Below are 26205 nucleotides of genomic sequence, written 5' to 3' on the forward strand. Positions count from 1 at the left end.
CGCACCGGCACCGACACCGCCCCCGGGACAGGCAACGATGATGTCGTAGCCGGTAAAGCATCAAAGAAGAAGAGGACACGAAGACCAAACGAGCTTGGCATCGGACAAATTGTGGTCACGGAGATTCACCCCAAGAAGTTAGATCCAACGGCGCGAGAGGAAGCGCGCAAGTGCTCGGGCAATCAACTTGGATGCATCCTCAGGGAAACCGCCAACGTCAACGACGAGAGGTTGAAGCAGATACCACATATGGATCACATGCTCCAAAAAAATGTTGCACAATAGGTTCATGTTCCCCGGACGGGATGAAAAGTAATATAAAGAGCCGTGGGATGAGCCCGCCATGGCAAAGATAAAGGAGAATGCGATGGTGAGGTTAACCAACGACCTGTCCTCCTGAAAAGTTCGGGTGAAAGAAGCGATTTTGAAGAATGAACCGTGGTCCAAGATTCATGATGATAATCCGACAATAACGACAGAGGACTTTGCAAAATTCCTGGAGAATTGCGAAAAAGAAGAAGTCAAGCTAAAGTCGGAGAAAATGAAGGCGCTCCATGCCAGTAACACGCCTCCGCACCGCCTCGGAAGCCGTGGTTACGAGGGGAAGAGGCACATATGGGCCAAGGAGGACGCCGAACGTGAAAGTCTCGGGATCCCAGACCCCTTGGCGGAGTTCACCGACCCGCTGGAGCATGACTGGATCAGGGCCCGGTACAAGTGAGACAAAGTCAGAAAGATCTCTTACACAAACCCAAACACGAGGGAGTTCATGAGACTTCTGGTAATTGTTATATTACCACATTATCATATTAGCTTCCAATCAATTTGACTGCAAGTTTGGTCACATTAGTAAACCATCCACGTTCCTTTTGCAGAAAGAGCAGCACCAAAAGGCAGCCGAAAGCGACGAGTCGTCACAGTCGTCGGCAAAGGCCCAAGTGGGACACCCCATTCAATCGGGCCCTGAACATACTGAAAAAGGTCCCGGTGGACAAGCCGCCGTCCTATGGACGTGTGCACGGCGTCGGAGATGGCGCCTCGTGGAAGACGTGCTACCCCGAGGAGCCAAAGGAAAGAAGGAAGAGACGGTTGGTCGTCATTCAGGAGAGCATGGACGAGAAGGTCGCGATTGCGGTCAATAAGACCAAAGGTGAGACCAAAGAAGAGTTGGTCGGGGTAGTCACTGGGTTGATCACTGATGCGGTGGCCAGCTTGATTCCGGCAATTTTCAATTGGTCGAAGATCAATCCAAATGCACGGCCGGAGGACTTTCCAATTCCCAGCTTTGTCGGGAGCAACTCGGCGAACACCACAGCACCAACACCTGCCCAACCAACCGCAAAAGGTACCGTTCCTGTTCATAGCAGCCCGACCTCCATCTCTGGCATGCTCGGCGGGCCTTCCTCGCTGGCTAAGCTCGATGCCCTCACGGTAATTACACATCATACCCTTTTCACCAGCATGTCTATAGTCTTCCGTTTCAGTTGCCTTTCAGATGTTTGATGTCGCATACATGTCTCCTTCGTAGGCCGACGACACCCCGTGCACCCTACTCTACGACATCAAGGGCCAGAAGGTGGCTGTAGGAAAGGCAACCATCGTGAAGTCGAAGGACCGCATGTTCCACAGCCGAGAGATGCCCGATGGCGTCTTCAAGGTTAACGTGGCCAGTGTCTTAGCGGGCTTCGAGCATTTTCGTCCTCCGATAACAGTCGGTGACGACGAGACCCCTAAGACAATTAGCGCATGCAAGAATTGGTTCTTGACTTGGCCGAAGTCTCTTCTTCGTCTCGAGGAGCCCAGTATCATGCCAACGCCAACTTCTCAAGAAGGTATGAACACCACCTCACCTACCAAATTACCTGCACCTATCATGGCGGATGATGGTAGTGTACGACGCGAGAGAGAGCCTCCATTAGTGCTAGATCATGTTGCCCCCGCTGTTGAAGAAGCAAATGTTGATGATGACATGGAGGATGATGAGGAGGACCCGAACCAGTATTTCAAGACCGCCTATGATGGATTGATGGCTCAGGATGCCAAAGACTCAGGCTATGACCGTGGAGATGATGACTTGATGCTGCCTGATTTGCCGGAACCGGAACGTCCTAAGGCGGAATGCAAAAAGTCTTTGTTCAAGCCATCCTCGCAGGAGACACCTCCAGATGCTGCCTCTACCCAGCAACCCCCCAAGGCCCGTCCACTGTTTAGCCCGAGGAGACTAGGGGTGGTGGTTAGGGAAAGTATGGTGGGCTCACTACCGCCACCTGCCAAGAAGCAAAGGAAGAGACCGACCAAGAAAGGCCCTAAAGGCGCCATAGGTGCTTCAAGCAGCCAGCCGCCTCTGAAACCCCTGGTGGTAGACAGAATACCTGTCGAAGGTAAGCCACGTTTCCATGTCGCCGGCGAGCCGATCCTACCTGCCAACGCGCTAGATCACATACTGAACAATGATCTAAAGAGACTCCATCAAGAGGTGCTGCCCAGAGAGAAAAGCCTTCTGGTCGCGAAAGATCCAGGATACCCGCTTTATGCGGCTCAGGTGCCGGGTGGGAAATTGTACGTCAATACGTGGCCCGCGAATCAGTTCCTCCTACGATTTGACTACATCTACAACATGTTCCACATGACCAAGCTGGATTTCCAGTTCATCCGCATGTATGCGTTGTATCTCAACTCCTTCATCAATACGGAGAGCATCAAATATATCTGCGTCGTGGACCCATACTATATGCACGAGAGCTTCTTGGCAGTTTGCAAAGAGCACCGTGACTATGCGAGCAAGTACCTCGGCGAATTCATGATCGCTAATAAGGACAAGGAAGCGATTCCCCTGCCTTATCATCCCTGGTAAGTCATCCGCGCATATCCTTTCGTACATGTTAATCATTCCTTTGCAAGCATGGAGGCTAATTTGAGGTGTACTTAATTTGCACAGCGGGGGCGGCGTCGTCCTCATCGTTCTGTACCCGGAATACTCCCATGCTATGTGCTTGGACTCGTCGAAGAACCTCAAGAAAAAGGATTACACGCACGTAAAGAGTGTTCTCGACTCTGCCCTGTTAACCTTCAGCGTGACTCGTGGATATCTCAAGGTGAAAAAGTACAGGAGTAAAGCACCGGCTTTCGGCCATAAGACCGACTTCTGCTGCATCCGGCAACCGCACAACAGTACGCCTGATGGATTCTACCTCATGCATCACCTGATGGAGTACAAAAGGGATAATCAACGCCTTCGCATGTTAGCTACTACTGAAGATGCCGAGATTGTCAGCTGGGCCACAAGCATAGTAAATACACCGGATCATCGAATTCGAGCTGAGTTTTATCACGTACAGTGTGAACTAGCCCAAGTGATCATGAAGCAAGTCCTCGAACCAACGGTGATATTCTACCATGGGCCAATCACGCGGGTTGATGCCCGAGCACTGCTAGTCGCTCAACGTTTGAACCTGAAGCCTTTCACGAAGCTCAGGTGCATCCTCCCTGATTATGAAGATTGGAACGCCGACCTGGACGACTGATTGTCAATGCCAATGTGATGTAACTAAACCGTGGTCCTGAACTAGCGTGCCTTATCACTACTGTCTTTCTATGGCAAAACTTTGAAATTATGCACGGCGAAACTATGTGATGTCACTAAACTGTGGTCCTGAACTAGCGTAGATCGCTCTAGTTAATTAGTTTGGGTATGAGGAACTTCGTCATTTATGTTTACTATTGGTTGCTTTTATTTTGCTAATCATGCCTCTTTGTTTTCTTAAGTATATTATGTTGCATACTATCGTTCAAATCAACAACTCACGGTGCAGGTACCTAGATCAGAGATGGCGAAGGACTACTACGACGTGTACGTTGGGAGGGTTCCAGGAGTCTACGACCACTGGCCAGCCGCTCAGGCCCAGGTGCACAGGTACCCGAGTGCTAGCCATAGAGGGTTCGACACCAGAGCCGAAGCGAAAAGTAGTTACTTGAGGTGGACACTCCAACATGAGCAGGGGTGGGACCGCCGGTACTACATAGTCACGCTCTTCCTCATACTGATCGCTCTTCTCTTCTACATCATATTGTAGATAGAGATGATGAAACTTGTGGGTGTGCCATGACCATGCAGTTGCACTTATTCGAGACATGACATGATCACACTTATGTATCGCTATTTTTGAGATTATGTGATGATATTTTGTGTTGAATGATGATGATGATGATGATAGTATGACGAGACTATTGTATGTCTATGATATGTGAGAATGGTGTATGTTTAATATGATGTGATGAAACTATTGTATATAATCTGTATAAATACATCATAAATACGTAGAGGGTGCAAATCTGTGAAAGCAGTAAAAGTTAGCAGTAGCGCTGGTAAATACTTACCAGTTGCGGAGCTTAGCAGCATCGTTTTCTATGAGGAAGCGCCAGTAGCGCTGGACAGGGAAGCGCTACTGCTAACACTACTTACCAGTAGCGCTGCCCATATCAGCGTTACTACTAGTGTTTAGCTGTAGCGCGATAGCAGTAGCGCTTGGCCCAGCGCTGCTGTTATGCATATTTTTAGCGCTACTACTAGGGTTTTCCCTAGTAGTGTGTGGGCTTGAGGATCACTGCGAGGCCCATGTATTGAGCCCATGATGGATTCTTATATATACTAGCATAGTGCACGTGCGTTGCTACGGAGGCAAAACAATAACTTGCTCCTACGTTATTATAATAGTAAATATGCCCGTGCGTTGCAACGGGAGAAATATATACATTATACGCTAGCCAAATAAGCGTAATATTTTTTTAAGGATTGACACAATACCCTCACATATGAGCATCCTCTGTTTTAACATGGTGACTCATCATGTTCTCACTTAACTTTCTCTCCCACCCTCGTTGATGATGGTCGCGATGTTCAGGTGATGACAATGCATTCAACGCGCTAAATCCAAGGGCTATGAGTTTGCTACTGCATGTCACATTTGTCATTATGCTGTGTAAGAGATTTTTTCTTAAACAAATCTCACCGACCATGAGCTACTTCCAATGTCTAGACATATAAAGACTTTCGAAAATCTAATCAAATCCTAGACATAAAAGGCTTTGAATCGGTGAACAGTTTTTGAATTGACATTTTTTTTGAAAATCACCAACATTTGTTTTGTGTTCGAACATTTTCTGAAATGCAAGATTTTTTTTTGAATTAATGAGCATTTTTGACTCAAAAAACATGTTTTGGATCGCATAACTTTTCTAAAAATTGGGGAACAAATTTTAAAATTTGTGTTTTTTTTACTTTTTTTTGAACATTTTCTAAAATTTGATGGACACTTTTTGCAGATTCCCGAATATGTTTTGTGTACATATTCTGAAATGTATTTTCTGTACGAACATTTTTTGACTTTTTGTTTTGTGTACGAACATTTTCTGAAATGCATGAATTTTTTTTGAATTCATGAGCATTTTTTGACTCAACAAACATGTTTTGAATCGCTTAACTTTTTTGAAAATGCAGAAACAAATTTTAAAATTTGTGTTTCTTTACTTTTTGTAAACATTTTGTAAAATTTGATGGACACTTTTTATAGATTTCCGAATATATTTTGAACAAATGATCATTTTTTTGAAAATCAAGAACATGATTTTATTTCCTGACTATTTATTTTTCAAATTGTGATTTTGTTTTGTAATTTCAAACAGTTTTACAAATACACCAATATATTTTGAATCCATGAAACTTTTATTATTTCCTTAGAAAATTAAATTCTGATGCATTTTATAATTTCTCAAACGTTTCTTTAAAACTCACCATATTTGAAATTTGAAAACCCCGAATTAATATAAAGAAGGAAGAGAACAGAATAAGAGAAGAAAAAAAAACGAAAAAAAAACAACGGAGATATGTGCAAGATGGGGGATCAAACACTGCATGCGTGGCTAGAAGTGCAATGCCTCAACCACTAAAGCGCTAGCTTGTTTCTGCTTCTATAGTAACATCTCCTTGTAATAAAGGACTATCCCGCGACTTTTGGAAAAAATAAATCAAAACGTTTTTCTTTACTTATGGGTGGCACAGTGGGTAATTTAAGTCAACTTTGAGGATAATATTAATGACGGACGACAGAAGCACTAATTGCTTTATTAGTAGGTATAGATGAACGACAAAAATAAACATAATTCTCAAATAAGTTCACTTTTTTTTATATCAAACAATTATGTGTAGTGTCATAACAACAACCGAGACTACGACATAGCTATGCAGTGCAAGATTATAGTCAAAACGATAACATCAATAAAGGCTTGTTAAGCTCAATTCCAAATTTCTTGTACTTAGTTTTAAAAAAATGTTCAAATGCTTCACCGTGCTAGCTCCTCAAATGACCAAAGCTTTCTCATCATTCCAACATTGCAATGCATGCTCAATACTACGAGTAACACAAATAGGAAATGTCGTACTTAGCTAATTTGTCTGATAAATATGCGTCATCTGATGACACATAATTTGACTTTCTCGACGGAATATGCCAAAGTTTTTTATAACGTAGCGGGTGAAACATCTTTGATTTATCCTGTTCATTCACCCGTTACAAATTCACAATAGTCCAATGTTAATTATCATGTTCTACAAATTGGAATACAAGGACTTCTCCATGTAATATAATTTTCAATGATGCGCTTTTTAGTCAGATGCGTGCATATAGTTGTTATGTACTCTCTCCCAGTACTGCTCTCTTCGTTTTAATTTACTCCAGATATTATCTTGGTCTCGGGTAAAACTATTTAAACTTTGAGTAAGTTTATATTAAAAAAATTAACATCCATAACACCAAGTTAGTGCCATTGGAATCATTATTCGATATATTTTCATACTATATTTTATTATTATTTTATTTTAGATTGTTTTTGATAAACTTAACCAAACTTTATAAAATTTTATTTAGATCAAACCTAATAAGCGGAGTAAATAAAAAAGAGGGAGTACAATGTTAGGTCAGATTTTTTTTTTTTTGCGGGTAGGTCAGATGTTATTTGACTAACTTGAATATGAAATGCCAAGCTAGCCTAGCCATCTAGGGGAAGTCAGTGGCTTGAGCTCTAGGGTGCTTGTGGCCGATTAGGTTCGAGCGGCCAGTGGTCCCGCTCAGGGTCGAAGGTCAGTCAAGCAGCTACTGCCCATGAGATAGAAGAGATAAGAACCGACGACTAGAGATAATCTAGATGGTACGTGAACATGGGCCGGAGGCCGAGCTGCTAGTATCCGGCAGAAGTTGTGCTCCAACGCAAGGCGTTGACATGCTGGCAGGGTTATATATAAAAAGAGAAAGATAATTGGGAGAACTAGAAAATATTGATGCTATGCGTATGATGCTTGACGTATGATATTTGTACAACGCCCAGTCATGCATTCATCTCTGCACCTGGCAATTCTGAAAATAAAAATAAAAACCATGTTTAACCATGCAATGTCGTTCCTCCAGAAGAAATGTCAAAGATTCAACAACATGAAAAATAGTTAAGGACTATGTAGGTCCTGCATGCATACAGGAACCTGACGCAGTCCAAAGTATTATTTTATTTATCAGATGTGCAAACAGTATAGTAACCATTTTTTTATTTGGGCACCCATCATGCACATTTTTTATTTGGGTTGATGTTGCAGTGGGTCCTACATGTAGGAGGAGGAGGTGAGGGGTGAACTCACCATCAACTCAAATATTTATAAGTAGGAAAGAGAAAGATAGTGGATATGCGGCATACAGTTTCGGCTTCAGCACCGCCACTAAAGCTTTACATGTGTTGTAACTAGCCACTTCCACTCGCCCCGGCAGTGCGATCGGACATAGCAGTCCACTGCACATGATTCCTCATGCTCGTGTGGATACTATTAGAGGTGGTGCACTGGCGCCGCTCTAGCAAACTTGTTTGTGGGATCCGATCGGCTACGTGGGAGATCAACGAGGAGGAAAAAATCCGGTGAGACGTTGGCATGACTCTTCTTCCGCTGCATGACATTTTGCGTCTAGTGGTAATTATATCTGGCCCTCGCTTGGGCCGGGCCGGGCCATACCAAGCCCGACGTAGAAAAACTAGGCCCGGCCCGACCCATCACTGCTAAATTCCGTCGGGCTTCGGGTCGGGCCCCTTCCCTAAAACGCAAAAACACCAAGCCTAGTCTCGGCTCGACATACTCTTGGGGCTCAAAATTCAGGCCCCATCCCGACCCATGGACAAGGCCGGGTCGGGTCAGGTCAGACCAACCGAGTCGGGCCGCCCATGACCAGATATGGTGGTAATGATGTGTGATCCATCCTCCTAACATGTTTGAGGTCTTACTGTGCATAGGAATAGTTTTATATTGGACTCGATGCATCTAACATAGCCCAATCGTTACCCCTTTCAAATCTCACTCCCACATTCTCACGCGCTAACAACTGACGTACTGCATGTGCGCCACTTGTCTCAACATGTAAGCTTTTCTTTTCTTCTTAGATACATTTATTTAAAATATTTTATCTCTTAAACCATTCGTCCAAATTTTGAACCATTTTCACCATTGAATTTCTCACGGCGGTTTGTTCAAATCTAGATCCAATGTTAATAGGTTTCCACGAATATTCTCCAAAAAAACCATAATTTTAAAAAAAAGAATATAAAAGGATAACAATGAAAACCGAAGAAACACGGAACAAAAATAAGAATGACAAAAAAAGGTCGAAAGCACTATTTTCATTTTTTCCCCTTGTCTAGAAGCAGATAAGAAAAACTGGAGTCGGAAGCCTGATTTTTTTTTCACTTTCCCCCTTGTGGAGAAGCATAGCTTGAAAAAGCAAATTGGTGCATCCATGAAGAAGCAAATCTATGCCTCCCTGAAGAAGCAAATCTATGCTTCTTGTGGAAGCATAATTTTAGATTTCAAGAAACACAGTTGTACTTTCCGCGAAAACAAATATGTGCCTCCATGAAAAATAAACATGTGTGTTTTTTTGGAAGCACATATTTTTCCCTTTTTCATGAAACACAGTTGTGGTTCTTATATAAGAAAATCTATACCGTCATGAGAAGCAAATTTGTGCATCTCGTGAAAACCTGCAAATCTATGCCTTCACGAGAAGCAAATATGTGCTTTTTGTGGAGGTAGAATTTTTTCCGTGCAAAGAAAACACGAATTCCCCCAGCCAAAACCTAGGAAAAATTGAGGCAAAATTGAAATGCCAAAAAACCCCAAAAATACCAAAAAATGTATAAATAGATTAAAAAAAGAAGTCCACGAAAAAACATCGCACACATGACATGTGGCGATAGCTCGACGTGCCACTTGGCTTGTTTCCAAGGGCACCAAAGTGACCCTTGAAAGCCCTGATGAGGGTTAACTTCCATTTAGTTGTTCTCAGAAGAATATGTTTGTCGAGGCAAATAGTTGGCCGAGTAGGCCATCGGAGATTGGACAAAGATGCAAGGTACAAGGATGGTGTATGAGTTTTTTTTTCCAGTCAATTCGTTTGTTTACGTTCATTTACATGTTTTATTATTTAATTCATTTTTGTTATGCAAGTCTTTTTAGAGGTTCCACTAGTGGACTAATAAGAATGTTTATAGACATATTTTAAATTGTAGATTCACTCATTTTATTTCGTATGTAGACTTCTAGTGAAATCTCTTAAAAGACTTATATTTAGGAACGGAGGGAGTATAAAATTAGTTTTTTATTTTTCAGAAATGAATATTTGTTAAGGTGATTACTATATTCCAAACGGTCGGATTTTTGCATCAGATCCGAACACATGCATTATCATCCGATCCTTATCCGACGGCCAACCGCAATTGTCCTTTTTCCACTTCGGATCAAGCCAGATGAAAAATGAGGTGTCTGTGATTTGAACCTAGGACCAACCTACTCAACTACAATAGCCAACTCACCTAGCTCTTGCTATTGTGCTAAGTAAATTGCAGTCGTGCTATTTGACCTACTTTTAATAGTGGTTTTTTAAACACATTCCTTTACTAGTGCATTACTATGTATCATTGGGTTCTCTATTTTGTCATTGTTGCATTTTTCATGTAACTTTAGTGCACTTTTATTTGCACCAACGGTATACGTATAGAATATCATGGTAACTTTGACCTTCATGGAGGCAAAGAGGCGTTGAAACATACCTGATCTTTTATACACAGTAGAGCTGATAACTCACATATAAACATCAGGTATTTTTTTACAGGAAGGTTGTTAAAAAATACACCCCAATAACGTGTGTAATTAGCGCGATAATTTACACATAATAGAGCCGATAACTCACATACAAACGTCACAACAACTTTTTTAACGGGAAAAGATGTTGAAAAAACATACCGGATAACTTTTGTCTAAGTAGCAATGATAATATACACACAATAGAGCTGATAACTCACATACAAATACCATGGTAATTATTTTTAACAGAAAAAGGTTGTTGAAAAACATATCTTGATAACTTTTGTGTAAGTAGCTTGATAATATACACAAAATAAAATGATAACTCACATACAAACACAAGTTATCTTTTTGACTTATAAAAAAACGGAAAGGAGCCACCAGAAAGAAATTGTGGGAGATACCAAAGAAGCTTCACACTCATATTATTCTTGGGTTGAGAGGGGGAGTGTTGAAATACATACACGCTATAACTTTTGTGTAAATAGCATAATAATATATGCACAATATAGTTGATAATTTATGTACAAACAACCCGGTAACTTTTCAATCTCGAAATAAAAGTTGTTCAAAAATATCCCCTCATAACTTTGATGTAAAAGGGCATGCTTATATACGCACATCAGAGATAACAACACACGTACAAATACCACGATAAATTTTGACCCCCGGGATGAAAATTGTTTGAAAAAACATACCCCCGATGACCTCTATGCTAATAGTGTGGTAATTATATGCACAACAGAGATGATAACTCGCATACAAACGCCGCAGTAACTTTTGACATTGTGATAAAATTTGTTGAAAACACCGCAATAGCCTTTTTGTACATAGCATGCTAATATACACACAACATAGGTGATAATTTACTTAGCCTAGACGTGATAACTTTTTAACCCGAGAAAAAAATTGTTAAAAACACCCCCGATAAATCATGTGTAAATAACTGGTAATATATACACAACAGAGCTGATAACTCACATAGCAGCTCCCGATAACTTTTTTGACCCCGGGGTAAAAGTTATTGAAAAATATACCCGACAAATTATGTGTAAATACTATGGTAATATATACACAACAGAGCTAATAACTCATGTACAAACACCGCAGTAACTTTCACTACGGGTTTTTTGTTTGAAAAGCATAACTCCGATAACTTTTGTGTAAATAACATGACAATTTTTTTGACCAGATCTAATAACTTACATACAAACACTGCAATGATTTTGACCCGGAGAAACTAACTAGTTGCAAAACATACACCTGATAACTTTTAAGTAAATAGAATGTTTTTACAAACCACACACCTGATCGCAGGTGGCCAACAAACTGGCCCGGCATACACCTAAACGGGCGTCGGTGGGCATGACTCGCAAACTTCCATTAGCGAGTCACACCATGCGGAACGTGGAGCACAACTCGCGGTCGAGGCATGCCATCAATGGTAGACGGTGGTATTTGCATACTTGATAATTTACTTACAAACATCATGGTAACCGTTTGCCCAGGTAAAAAAAACTACTTGAAACACCCCTGATAACTTCAGTGTAAACACAATGATAAGTTGAGTAGTACATGTGTGGTAAATTTTGACTAAAAAAAATCATCGAAACATGTCAATATGAGATCTAATTTTGAAGATCTCATCGCAACAAATTTTTTCTATGAAAATAAATTTGAATCAAAGCAACGGTTTAAGCTACAAAACATATTAAAGTTTCAAAATAAGAAAAAATAAAATTGGTGACATCATCATATTAAAGTTAAGGCTGGTTGCATGGGCTCCTTTGCTACCACACACGCGGATTAGTTAGTAAAGGTGCATGCATGTGAAATTACTTAGAAAAAAGAAACATCTGGATGTGTTGTTTATCTTCCGATCGGTCGAAAGTTAGCACAGTCCACCAGATAAACAATTAAACAATTTTAAAGCTTTTAAAATTTCTAATTTAATTTGAAAATTTTGAAGATCAATTTTGAAAGTACCGGAGCATTGTTTTAACACAAACATTTTTATAAATTATGAACATGTTTTAAAATTGCAAACATCCTTCAATCGCATGATTTTGTTTTAATTTTTTATATTTTCAAGAGGTCTTGGAAGTGGTGATATTGTTTTTTATTTTTTAATGAAAGAAAGGGAAATAAAATAGGAAGACGCAAGAGAAGCTGCATGGAAGACGCAAAGTTAAGAACATATATTATATTCTTAAAGTCAGTTAAATTAAGTGATAGATAGTGTAGAGGGTAGCAAATACTAACTTGTTACCAGGAAAAAGTTTTAACATACTCTCATCCAGGGTCATAATTAAGATATGATATCGGTGCATCCAGGGTTATTAATCTGAATGCTAAGGTATCCCGTTCCTAGTTCGATATGCAAAGCAAAGGAGGATTCTCTACTCTCCAACATAACGTTATGGACTGGATTTGTTGTCATTCTACTAGGGGAATGGGTTCTGAAATACTCTCCCCAAAAAATTATAAGACCGCTTTAGATCACTAGTAAACGCTTTTATATTTCTTTAGAGAGGGAGTACTACCCAATGGGAACATACAATACTACTGTACCTTGTAGGTGTAGCCTTGTACTACTGGACAAGGGGGGGGGGGGGGGGGGGGGCTCAGACATAAATCTACTACTGCTGGTAAAACACACAATCTTGGTATCTTTCTTATGTTCCAGCATCGATCTCAGGAAATCACAAAGCCAAGCCGATCAAGGGGGTCGTCTATCGGACCTAATCTTAATTTGTTCTTAGATTCATGCATTGGTAGATAAAATCAAGCGAAGAGTTTCTTACTTTCCGCCTCGAATGAACCAAATCTGACGCCGAAGCACCTCTCCCAGAATTTGCGGTAGTCCTCTTGTGTTCCTTTTTCTTTGTCCTTAATAATATGAGAAAATGGCTTCTATACCACTGAGACAAGCATCAATTGCTCATTTGCCATCAATCAAAACTACAGTGCTCATATACCAGACACAAACGAATTCAAGTGCTTATTTGCCATCGCGGTTAGTCCATCTTCAGAATCTCTACATTTTCATGTCAGTCAATCTAAGAATTCCAGTTTTACCCTCATCTTATCTCTTCTCTTAGAATAGAAAAAAAAGCAAAAGCAACACCACACTAGTTCACGCACGCACACAGCAGCGGCCATGGCGGAACCGCCGCCGCCGCCGCTCCCCCAGCGCATGCCCCTCCTCCCTCTCCCGCAACCTTAGCCCAACTAGCAGCGCCGACCTCTCCCCGCGACCATGTCGTGCAGAACCCTAGAATTGGGGATTCCGGCGATGTGGAGAGCGGGTCAGGGTTGTCCACGGTCGATGCCCTCCAAGAGATCATCCCGTACGTGGGCACATGCGCTGCAGCTCCTCTGCCCCAAATTTCCAAGCTCCATGAGGAGGACGGCGTGGCTGACGAATGTGGCTCCACCTCTCTCTGATATTTGTGCTAGGTAATTTTTCAGTCTGTCTATTTTTGCTAAAGTTTTAGATAGGATGATCCACAGGATGATCCAATCATGTACTTACACGGTAGAGGTGAAGATTTGTGGTGGTGGAACCGAAATCTGTGGGGATTCTACATTTACTTGGGATTAGGGATGCATGGCGGCGCCCGATCCGCCCTGCTCCATAGTATAATCAGGTCAGGTTAGTTGTAATTTTCTGTAGCGCTTTGATTTGCTTTTGAACTAATTTCACCTTTTGCGGGCTTATGCGGGACGCCGCCCTGCATCCCTACTTGGGATATTGTTGAGGGTAGTAGCTCAAGCTTGAAGGATCTAGTGGCTTCCATTGCTGGAACTTTTCCACTATTTTCAGCGGAAGAATGCCTGAAAATGTATGAGTCTTTTCATCAAAATAGAAGCGGTAATCTGATCATCAAACAATCTGTCCCAAGTGATAGTGTTGATGTGCATTTTACTCCATTGAATCAAACATCATCTATAGCACTGCCTAGTCAAGCAAGTAATGTAAATGATGAAGTATGCCTTATAGATCTTGCAAATCCACATGAAGAATATGAACATGTTGGTGTAGATGAGGAGGACCAATACTCAATTGATAGTGTTGGTTCAGATAGTGATGATGAGCTCAGAAAAAAAAGATATACCAAATAGTGAGCAGGTAGAGGATAGCAGCGATGACGAGGAGTGGGTTACGGAAGATGCTAGACCAAATGTTATTCCAGAAATAGTGTATGATAAAGAAAACCCACCAATGCATGTTGGTGCAAAGCATCCTAATATTGAAGAGTTTAGGTTGACAATTTCACATATTATTTACATATCGCAACTCTTCATGTCTAATATTGAAAACAGTAATATTTTGTAATCTTTAGTGAACAACCTACTCTCGGTTGTGGTCTTTTGGTAGGGATGGAAACTTGAGTTTACTTATGCATGATTGAATTTGGTGTTTGCTGAATTCGATGAGTATTATTCTGTAGCTGAAGTATATATGCTGATACTGTTATTTGTGCACAGTTTTTTTGCTGAAATGCTGAAATTACAAGCAAAATGCTGTCAGTTTTTTCTTGGATATGTTCTCCCATTGTTGCTTATTTGTGCACTGTTTTTTTTTTGCTGAAATGCTGAAATTACAAGCAAAATGCTGTCAGTTTTTTCTTGGATATGTTCTCCCATTGTTGCTTATTTGCCACTGAGCGCAAACAAGTCATTTTGGCCTCTGAAAACAGTGAGCTACCGTTGTTCTAACAGCGAGTGGCATACGAGCACTAGAATTCGTTTGTTACTGGTATATGAGCATTGGAGCTTTGTTCGATGGCAAATGAGCAGTTGATGCTTGTCTCACTGGTATAGAAGCCATTTTCTCTAATAGTATCGTAGGCTTCACGAAATTGCTGCTCCTTCCTCTCCATAATCTCAACGTACGATGCGTAGCTCTGCACCGTCGCAAGCACGCTCTCGCCGAGCTCCATCCAGTTCTCCTCCGTGGGAGCAGCCGCCTTCTCCTGTTCCTCCTCGGACTCGTGCCGAGGAGGCGGCTGCGGGTCGCGAAGAGCTCGCTCCCGCCTGCTCCGGATCCTCTCCTGGAACTCTCTGATGCGCCTCAGGCTGGCTGACTGCGCCTCTCTGACGCTCTTCATATTCACCCTCGGCTTCGTATCGGACTCGCCCATGGAGATCTCCATCCCCGCCAGCCCGCTCTCGATCAGCTCCATCTCCGGCGCGCACTCAGACTGTCGGGCTTTCCTTGGGGTTTTGTTTCCTCTCTGCTGCTTTTGCGATCCTTTCTTTTCGATTTAAGGAGTCTCCGTCCGACTCCAACTGTGCTAACTAATGGGCCTCGGGCCGGCCTATTTAGCTATGTATTCGGGCCGCTGCTTGAGCTCAAAAAACGGCCCTTCTCATTCCTACACAAGGAGAAATCCGAAATCACTAGTTAGCGAATACACCTTCCAACGATTACTCCCATCTTCATAAGTTGTGACAAGTGGCGCACTGCATGCGTGCCACTTGTTGCAACCTGAGAGTTTTTCCTTTTTTCGTAGATCCGTATTTTTAAAAAGTTTTATCTCCTAAACTGTGCATTCAAATCTCGAACTGTTTTCACCGTTGACTTTCTCGCGTCGAGATCTTGAAAACTAAAACCCATGTTGATAGGTTTTGATGATTTTTTCATGAAAAAACGGAAGAAAAAACCAGACAAAAAAACCGTGCCTCACGTGACAGAAAAAAAACAGAAAACGCGGTTTTTCCCTTTCCGATAGGCACGGGTCGTGCCATTCGTGAAAGCAAAATCCGTGCCTCTCGCGAAAGCAAAATCGTGGCTCCTGCAAAAAAAGAGAGAGCCAAAAACGTGTTTTCCCCCTTTTCGGGAGAGACATGGGCGTGCCTCTCGCAAAGTCAAAAACATGTCTTTCGCGGAAGCAAAACCGTGCCTCTCGCAAAAAAACAGAAAACACGTCTTTTTCCCCTTTCGGGAGAGGCACGGGCGTGCCTCTCGCGAAGGGAAAACTATGCCTTTCGCGAAAGCAAAACCGTGTCTCTCATAAAAAAACAGAAAACACGTTTTTTTCCTTTTTGAAAGGCACGGGCGTGCCTCTCACGAAGGCAAAACCATGCCTTTCATGAAAGCGAAATCGTACCTCTCGCAAAAAATGAAAGCACGTTTTTTTCTTTCCAAGCGTGTCTCTCGCAAAGTCAAAATCGCGCCTCTCGCAAAAAAACAGAAAATGTGTTTTTTCACATAAAAGAAAAGAAAACGCATTTTTTCACGAAAAAATATTGATTTTTTGTCCAAAAGTTACGAAAGACCGATGAAAGCCATAACACAAAAAAAACACACTAAAAAGACGAAAACGCGTGTGAAAAAATACAAAGGAAACGCTCAGAGCGCGACACGTGACGACAGCTGGAAACGCATCAAGTGGCGACGCGCGGGAGCGCTCGCTAACTAGTTGCTTCCGGAGAAATCGGACATTTCCTATTTGACACCACATGCATCCGTTAATGTGCATTTTTGTTAACTGACGCCTATGGCGTTCGAACTGGCCCGACCCATCTAGGCGTTTGTGATGTTTTTCTTAAACAATTCTATGAACTTATTAGAATATTGATGAACTTTTTTTATATTTCAACGAATACTTTTAAAGATTGATGAACTTTTTTGAATATCGATGAACTTTTCTAAAACTTAATGAACATCTATTTGAAAACGGATGAAATTTTTAAAGAATTATAACTTTTTTTCCAGTTCAATGATTTTTTTTGAAAAAATACATTATTTTTGGGTTTTTTATGAACTTTTTTCAAAAATATTGAACTTTGTTAAAATTTATAAGCTTTTCATAAATTAGATGAACTTTTTTTCGTTTTCAATGATTTTTTAAAAAAATTGATAAACCTTTCTTAAAGATGTGATTTTTTAAAAAATGGTTGAACCTTTTCCTTTAAATCTGTAAACTTTTTTTTAATTTTATATTTATTTGTAATACAAAATCAAACAAAATAGAACAGCACTTTAGTGGGCCGGCCCATGCTAGCAGCGCGGCAGGCGCCGGATCGTTAACGGACACCTGCAGCGCTGCATAGGAGCTCCGGAGAAATGGTGCTTCAGAGTATGGAAACCCGTATTGAACGCTTGCTTTTTTGTGAGTGGTCCTATTGAACGATTGTTTTGGCGTGGGTTGGCCCGTTTAACATTTCAACGTCCCTGGTTTTGGAAAGCTTTTTTAATTGTTTTTTTTTTGTTTTGGAAAACTTCTAACAGGTTTTCTAAACCGATTTTTTCTTTTTTTCTTTTTCTTTTTTTTAATTTTCTCCTTTTTTTCCTTCTCAGTTTTTATTTCTTTTTTATTAATTTAAAATTTGTGCACAATTCAAAAAAAATTGATGGTTTTGAAATTTATACACAATTCGAAAAAAAATTATGGTTTTAAAATTTGTTCACAAATTGAAAACATTCATGTTTTAAATTATGTTCACAATTTGAAAAATGTTAGCGGTTTCATAATTTGTTCACGAATTGGAGATTTGTTCACAGATTTGAAAAATGTTCGCGGTTTTATAATTTTGCTCATGAATTTGAAATTTGTTCTTGATTCCAAATTTGTTCACATATTCAAGAAATGTTCGCGGTTTAATGAAAAATGTTCAATATTTATAATTCTGTTCATGGATTTGAAATTTGTTCAGCATTTAAAAAATGTCCGTGGTTTCAAAATTTGTTCGCATATTTGAAAAATGTCAGAACTTTATAATTTTGTTTACAAATTTGGAATTTATTCATGTTCAATTTTTTTTGTGATTTCAAAATTTGTTCATGTTTAATTTTTTCGCAATTTGAAAAATGTTCGCCGTTTCAAATTTTCCGCAGATTCAGAAATATTCATGGTTTTATAATTTTCTTCATGTTTCAAATTTTGTCCAGAATTCGATTTTTTTTTGTGATTTCAGAAAATGTTCTGGTTTTTTCTTCAAATCCAAAAAATATGTTTGCTTCAAATTCAGACAGAACTGGAAAAAAGAAAGAAAAAAAAAGAAATAAGCAGAAAAAGAAAAGAAGGAACCGAAAGAAAAGGAAAAAGAAAAAACTGGGCGGGGCACGACCCCGTGTGCGTCCGCTCGGCAGTTGGTTGTAGCGAGCGGCGCATAGGAGGTCCGAGAGTGTAGGTTGAAAATGAAACCACATAACTTGTTTGACCGAGCGCCCGTGTTGTCCCTCCCGAGAATGACCCGGGGCAAGACCCTAACCGCTAGGAAACCCCACCCCCAGATTTTCCCCTCCCCTCGCCGCTCCCAGCATGTGCCGCTGGGCAAAGCCCGCGCGATAGCGACGGTGACGGGGCCTTTCGTTCTTCCTGTGGCGTGGTGTGAGCAGCAACGGGCCGCTCGGCTATGGAAAGGCGTGGGGGCGGGCGAGCCGGTGCTGGCGGCCGTCATGGGCATGGCAAATTGACGGTGTGGTGCGCGGGTGGTAGGTCCAGTTGGTGCCACACGCGCGTCTGGCGTTGCAAGATGGCGCAGTGGGCGCGGTGGGTACGACGGGATGGCACTGCGGGCGTGGCTTGGCGCGCCCCATGCAACAAGCGGGCCCAGGGGTGTTGTGGCCATGTGCGTCGCTGTTGTGGACAACTACTGGAGGACGCGGGCTCACGGGATCCCCCCTATGGGCGGTCCCTCGCTTGGTGCGCCCGGACCTGGCAATCCATTGACGACCGGATCTGGCGCCCTCGCGGCTGGGGCCCGGAGGCGGCTCGTCCAACGACTGGCTTCCAACGGGTACGAGGTGGCTCCACGTCGGGATTGCGGTCTCCGGTGGCGTGGGCTTGGCAGGGCTTTCGGGTTGCTTTAGCACGACGTAACCGGTGGTGCTCTAGCTGGATCTATGAGGTGCAACAAGTGGCGTCTGCTGTTACGGTCTGGTGGTGGTGTATTAGAGACGTCGTCAATGACATAGGTGCTCGGTTCCTTGACGAAAGTCATGCTCAACTTCAGTTTGAGCGGATGGCGAATGATGCCCTCGGGTGTCATTTTCCTTGTTGGAGGCGCCGTCGAGGGGGTCCGACACCTCTCCTTGCTCCATGTTCTTGCCTCTCGGTGAAAACCGTATACAAGGGTGGTGCCTGTGGTGTCATTAATTCGTTATAAGCATTGCTTTGGAGCCAAATCTGGTGATGAAGCACTTGGTTGGTGGTGGTGCGATGGTTACGTAGCGGGCAATGTTTTAGAGTGCGTGGAGTCTTTGGTGGTGCTTCCGTTTGAAGGAAGTTGTTTGGTCGGCAATTGGAAACATGCAAGTAGCGTTGGGCGAGCTATGTCAGCTAGGCTCGTGGATCGGTGGGGCATAGGTTTTCGCTCTTTCGGACCTATCGTTCCTCCCTGGTGTCCTTGAGGCTTGCAGATATGCTCGTAGCAGCCCGGTATAATACGGCGGTTGTCGGTGTGCACTTTCATAGCAGCGAAGGCGTTCGAGCGCCCAACCGGGTGTGTTGTGGGGTTTTCGCCTTCCGACGTCTTGTATGTTTTGTGATGCTTTAGGTCTAGTCTAGCTAGACATTGCTGTTGTTTTTTTCCTCGGTTTTCCGCATAAGCTGAGCAGTTTGTTTTTTCTTTTTTCCTTTTAAGCATTTGCTCCACCTTTGAAGATGTTCTTGTAATGCCTTTTCTAATCAATAAATTTAACAGCTCTCTTGCCAACATTAAAGAATAAAATTCGAACCGAATCCTGTGGAAAAGGATTCCAGCTGAGCCGGGCTAACCCTCTTCCGTTAAGCTGAAAAATGCACCAGTTAGTTTACAGAGGCCGCGTGAGAAAAGATATTGTACTCCTCTCGCTCATGGTATTGCCCCACATCAGTACGTTTTCCCAACCCCCGTTTCGCTGCCATGCTTTCCCTCCCCTTTCTGCCTTTGGCCGCGCAACAAGCACGCGACCAGCGGCACCAGTAGCTACTCCATCCACCAGCTGACAAACTTTTGACTACTCCACACCTACATCGCTTGGCCACCACACCACACCACACGCAGACTGTCAATCGAGTGAGTCCCTTCCTTTTTTCTTCTTGTTTCTTTAATAACAGAGTCATCTGACGGTTGGTGTGCTTCTGTTTTCGTCAAACACTTACAATAACTAACACAGCACCTTTGAGACATGTGCCTGCCAACCCCAGGTCAGTGCCTCGCCGGCGGCCACCCACCCGTTTGACCAACGGCAGCTGCACAGCCAAAATTTTCCCGTCAAGCACTCATGCATGCGATGCGACCAGAAAAAAAGACGTGAAAAATTCTCAAAAAAGAACAGGAAACAGAGACACGAGCATCATTCCCGCCATTTTATTATAGCGGGGGAAGCATCCTTTTTGGCAGCGCACCGCTGCTTCCCTTTGGACGAATCTTGACATGACATATTACCCTTCTCTAAACAAACACCGCTTTGCTTAACCTCCATCATTCGGTTCCTGCCCTTTCATTGACGGGGTTGACATATTCAGACGAAGGAAAGTTTTCCTGGGCTGGTGCTCGGATTTTGTAGCCGTCTTTTTTGTGACGTGCGTCGCGTTCATGATCCCATGGTTCCCTGCTCGCCGTTGAAGACTTGATGACGACTCGAGCAGAGGGGAGGGGAACTTGGCCGACCGACTGGATGTCACCATTTTCGCTTCGGTACGATTGCTGTGGCGTGCGTCAACTTGCGCGTGTGATAGATTGGGAATGCGCACCAACTTACCATCACGTAAAACGAGCGATAAGCATACCTAAATTCCCGTCATGCATGCGACCCGAAAAAGACGTGAACATTTCAAAAGAGAAAGGTAAAGAAAGCCCTGAACATTATTTCTATCATTTTATGTTATAGCGGGTAAGAGCATCTACAACGAAAGGCTAATTCGATCCCTCAAACGTCCGCGAATATTTTCGAACGCGTCCGCGGACGCTGACCACACATGCTACATTTTTTTTTTTGTATTCGAGTATCTTATATCCAATACTCTATATTCATACTATACATGTAACATGATGATCTATTTTTAGTGATCAAATAATCTACAATGAAATCGGCTGCAAGCGGACAACCAAATGCGCATAAGCGGACTTTACATCATGCAAAAGATCACCGGAATTTGTCGTGAGACAAGTGCTTAACCTTGAACAACTAAAAATGATATAAACATAGGAGGAGGAACAGGATCACCACTTCCGCGCTGGGCTTTTGCCCTTCAAGTCGCAGATGGAGCTGTATGCGTCTGCGGCTAGTGGAGGATCTTGGTCGCCCTCGGAGGAGATGGAGTTGTCGTCGTCGCCGTTGTCCGATGATGAATCAGAGAGGACGATCGGCCCCTTCATTCGGAGGATGGCCATGTCCTCCGTTGCCGCTTCAACATGGCCACCCGACCCGCCTCCTCCGGTGCCTCCTTCGTATCGCGCTCTGACTGCTCAATAGCCATCCGGAGCGCTTTCGTGTTCTTCCGCCGTAGGCATCGAGCGTTTGTCTCCATCGTCGTGAGCGACCGGTAGTAGAAATTGTGAGGAGCCGCTTGTCCTTGTCGGGCTCCGCCTGCATTCCGCGGCGGCGGCCCATGGACTGCTCTGCCCTGTCTCTCTTCTTTGCGGTGGGCGGTGCACGCTTTCAATTTCGGGGTGCGTGTGCAGGCCAGTGGCAGCGCACGGACTGCTCCGCTGCGTCTCTTTCCCTCGCCTGTTGCCTCTCGTGCGACGCGCGACGTGTTCCTTCGATTCTGGGGTGCGTGTGCGGGCCGGTGGCGCGAGCACTAGCACCTATCGTTGTCCGCACGAAGTGGCGGCCTTCGGGGGAACAGGACGATACAGGGCCGGAGCGGACTATGCTGTCCTGGCGGAGCTGCACGCGAGTTGGCATGGTTCGGCTCCGGGGTCTGCACTGCGCCTACATGAGAGTTACGACGATGGTGTAGATCCGGATTTGCCCGTGGTGTCCACCTTGGACCGCTTTAAGGCAATGCGTAGAGCCAGCTCCTCGTCGACGTTAGGGTCAGAGCCAAAATTGTTTCGGAGCTCAACATTGCGCCAGGTTGGATCGGAATCCGAGAGGAAAGAGGAGAGAACGAAGCGAGAGGGGAGAGCAAGTGAGCTAGGATTCCGAGCAAGGAGCCGGATTGGGTTTTTGTGGGACAACGGTCTGGTCGGTGGTGGCTCAAGCCTGTCAGCTATGACATGGCGAACACTTCCGGACATGCCCGGGCTGCCCCATATCCATCCGAGATTTGGGTTGGAAACGAGGGGCGCCGGCGGCCCTGACGTTTAAGGCCGGGTTGAGGCGTCCGAGTGGGTCGATTTTTTGTGATCGGCTGATGACCGATTCACCCGCCCTAGCGTTTATGATGGGTTAGAGGCGCCCGGTTATAGATGCTCTAACATCATTTTTGTCAACACACCACTGATTCACGAATATTAATATCTTTCCCTGCAAAGAAGACAAGAATCTTCGGTAAAGAATCACTCCTTTGGTTAGAGCATATACAACCGGACTTTGTAAATCCGAGCACTCAAACATTCTTGGAGACGTCTGACCGGCCATTCCTCAAATCTCTCTCTCCCTCCCTCCCTCCCTCCAAAAATTTAAAACCATATAAACCATGCAAATAAAACATCTACGTACTACGTAGGTCAACTAAATCCACAGTGGTGGGGAAACAATGGAGGCCGTGCGGGCCCTAGTTGGCCAACCCGACGCGACGCCCGTGTCCGGGCGTCCCCGTATCCATCCAAAATACAAGCCGGGTGTGGGGAGTGCCGGCCAGTCCAATCATTTGGGCCAAATATGAAAAGTCGGTTGGATGGTCATTTTTCGTCCGGACACTAACAGGGCAACCCGCCCACACGTTTGCCTTGGATATGAGGGGTTTGGTTGAGAGCATCTACAAGCGAAATTTGTCAAAATCTTGCTTCCAAACGCTCGCAGATGCGTTGGTGCATCCGTGGAGAGTGACTGGACAACACACAAAAAATCGATTCCACAAACATAAACACCATTTCCAAATCACCAAATCCATATTACTGTTAGAGTTATATTCAAGTATGTATGTATGTATGTATGTATATATATATATAGAGAGAGAGAGACACACACACACACATGTGTGTGTAGACCATTGGCCCTCGAGAATATAAGCTGTATATTTCTAACATGGTATTAGAGCTTTAGGTTTTTTTAGCACGCGTGACTCGTGCTCTCAATCCAATCTCTTGTCCACTCAGCCGCCACCTTTCTCCTCTCGACGACACTAATGTCCAATGACTTCTCGACCACAGGTCAACCCTATCCTGGCGCCGATTATTACATGCACAATAAAACTAACTCTAAGCGGAGCTCCTATCTCGCTCCGTTGTGCCAATGCCCGACGGCTGGCTGCACCCCTCAGAGTGTTAGTATGATCGCCAACGAGATAGATTAGGACATGGGACACGGACCACTCACCACACTCGAGGAGACGCCATTTCACATGCCCCGCTCTTTCTCGTCGGAGTCCGAAACCTTCACGGTGTCGATGGACGTGAGATCAATGATGGATGCATCGTGGGAGGATCTGACAATGTCCACGACGATGTAGTAGCGATACCCGGAATGGTGCATCATACGAGGGGTCGGAGAATGCAACCTCACTTCACCAACGTCCACAACCGCGAGGGTTGTCGTTGTCTCCCGATCACACTGCATTACACGACGGGCACACCGCGCCATATTGCCATCGATGGATGCCCATGCATTCACTCCATATTTGCGCGCCAACAAAGCGGTTACCCATCCGTCGGTGCATTCAGACGCCAGACACGCACCGTCTCCGATGAAGCGGCGGTGAAACACTTGGCGCCGGATCAATTTTCCATTTGGGCAGACCTAATGGGGTTCCTCATGGAAGGACTATGAGTGTTACCGTCGGGCAGCCTCCTCCCGGGAGACGCAGAGCCTAAGGCGGACTGTCATATCTTCTTTTAGGCCGCTTGGGACGAGTTCAGGCTCAACGGATCTTAAGGTGTAGGACTCAAATCCGCCGCCTGCCATGCCGGAGAGGGTAGGAGATGGCTAGACGGGAGCTTGTGAGCGGAGGGAGCAGACTAGAGGGGAGGAGAGTGGAGTGCAATGCGGCTAGGGTTTTCGCCTAAGGTGTGGGTAGAGTCCATTTCAGGTGGGGTCGTGGGCTATCGTGAGCCAGGTCCGACATGTCGGGCATGCCTAGGCACGTCCAGATGTCCCATAACTGTCCTAGATTTAGCTGAATATAGCCTTGCTGGTTAGTCCGGATGTTTGGGCCGGCTATGGGGCATCCGGTTAGACGGTGTTTTGGCATCCACACACTCACGGGGCTGCTTGTCCGGCGTTTGCAATGTTATGGAGGGTCCGATGCAATATCATCTCTAATGCGGGGGAAGGCGATAAACATGCGTGCCATTCATGATTCCTAGTTCCGAGTTGAGGACCAATATGGTTGACTAGAGGGGGGGGGTGAATAGGTAGCAGCCAAATTTTAAGCTTTTCTATAAATCATTAGAATTAGCAACAAATAGGTTGAGTAAATATGCAACTAGGTGAGCAACCTATATGATGCTGTTGGCGAACGTCGCATGGGAAACAAACATTTTCCTATGCGCACGAAGACCTATCATGGTGATGTCCATCTACGAGGGGGATTTCAGATCTACGTACCCTTGTAGATCGCACAGTAGGAAGCGTTAATAAACGCGGTTGATGTAGTGGAACGTCCTCACGTCCCTCGATTTGCCCCGCGAACCGTCCCACGAACCATCCCGCGATCCGTCCCACGATCCGCTCCGATCTAGTGTCGAACAGACGACACCTCCGCGTTCAGCACACGTACAACTCGACGATGATCTCGTCCTTCTTGATCCAGCAAGAGAGATAGAGAGGTAGATGAGTTCTCCGGCAGCGCGACGACGCTCCGGAGGTTGGTGGTGATCTTATCTCAGTAGGGCTCCGCCCGAGCTCCACAGAAACGCGATCTAGAGGAGAAACCGTGGAGGTATGTGGTCGGGCTGCCGGGAAAAAGTTGTCTCAAATCAGCCCTAATACCTCAGTATATATAGGAGGGAGGGGAGGGACCTTGCCTTGAGGCTCAAGGAGCCCCAAGGGGCCGGCCGAAGTGGGGGGAGGAGGATTCCTCCTCCAATCTTAGTCCAACTAGGATTGGAAGGTGGAGTCCTTCTCTATTTTCCCACTTCCTCCTTTTTTTCTTTTCTCTTTGATTTTCATTCTCTCCTGCGAAGGGGCCTTCTTGGGCTTGCCCACCAGCCCACTAAGGGCTGGTGCGGCACCCCTAACGCCTATGGGCTTCCCCGGGGTGGGCTGCCCCCCCGGTGAACATCCGGAACCCATTCATCACTCCCGGTACATTCCCGGTTATGCCGAAAACTTTTCGGTAATCAAATGAGGTCATCCTATATATCAATCTTCGTCTCCGGACCATTCCGGAAACCCTCGTGATGTCCTTGATCTCATCCGGGACTCCGAACAACATTCGGTAACCAACCATATAACTCAAATACGCATAAAACAACGCCGAACCTTAAGTGTGCAGACCCTGCGGGTTCGAGAACTATGTAGACATGACCCGAGGGACTCCTCGGTCAATTTCCAATAGCGGGACCTAGATGCCCATATTGGATCCTACATATTCTACGAAGATCTTATCGTTTGAACCTCAGTGCAAAGGATTCATATAATTTCGTATGTCATTCCCTTTGTCCTTCGGTATGTTACTTGCCCGAGATTTGATCGTCAGTATCCGCATACCTATTTCAATCTCGTTTACCGGCAAGTCTCTTTACTCGTTCCGTAATATAAGATCACATGACTTACAATAAGTCACATTGCTTACAAGGCTTGTGTGTGATGTTGTATTACCGAGTGGGCCCCGAGATACCTCTCCGTCACACGGAGTGAAAAATCCCAGTCTTGATCCATACTAACTCAACGGACACCTTCGGAGATACCTGTAGAGCATCTTTATAGTCACCCAGTTACGTTGTGACGTTTGATACACACAAAGCATTCCTCCGGTGTCGGTGAG

This window comes from Hordeum vulgare, chromosome 2H (assembly GCF_904849725.1).
Source record: "Hordeum vulgare subsp. vulgare chromosome 2H, MorexV3_pseudomolecules_assembly, whole genome shotgun sequence".
NCBI classification, from domain to species: Eukaryota; Viridiplantae; Streptophyta; class Magnoliopsida; order Poales; family Poaceae; genus Hordeum; species Hordeum vulgare.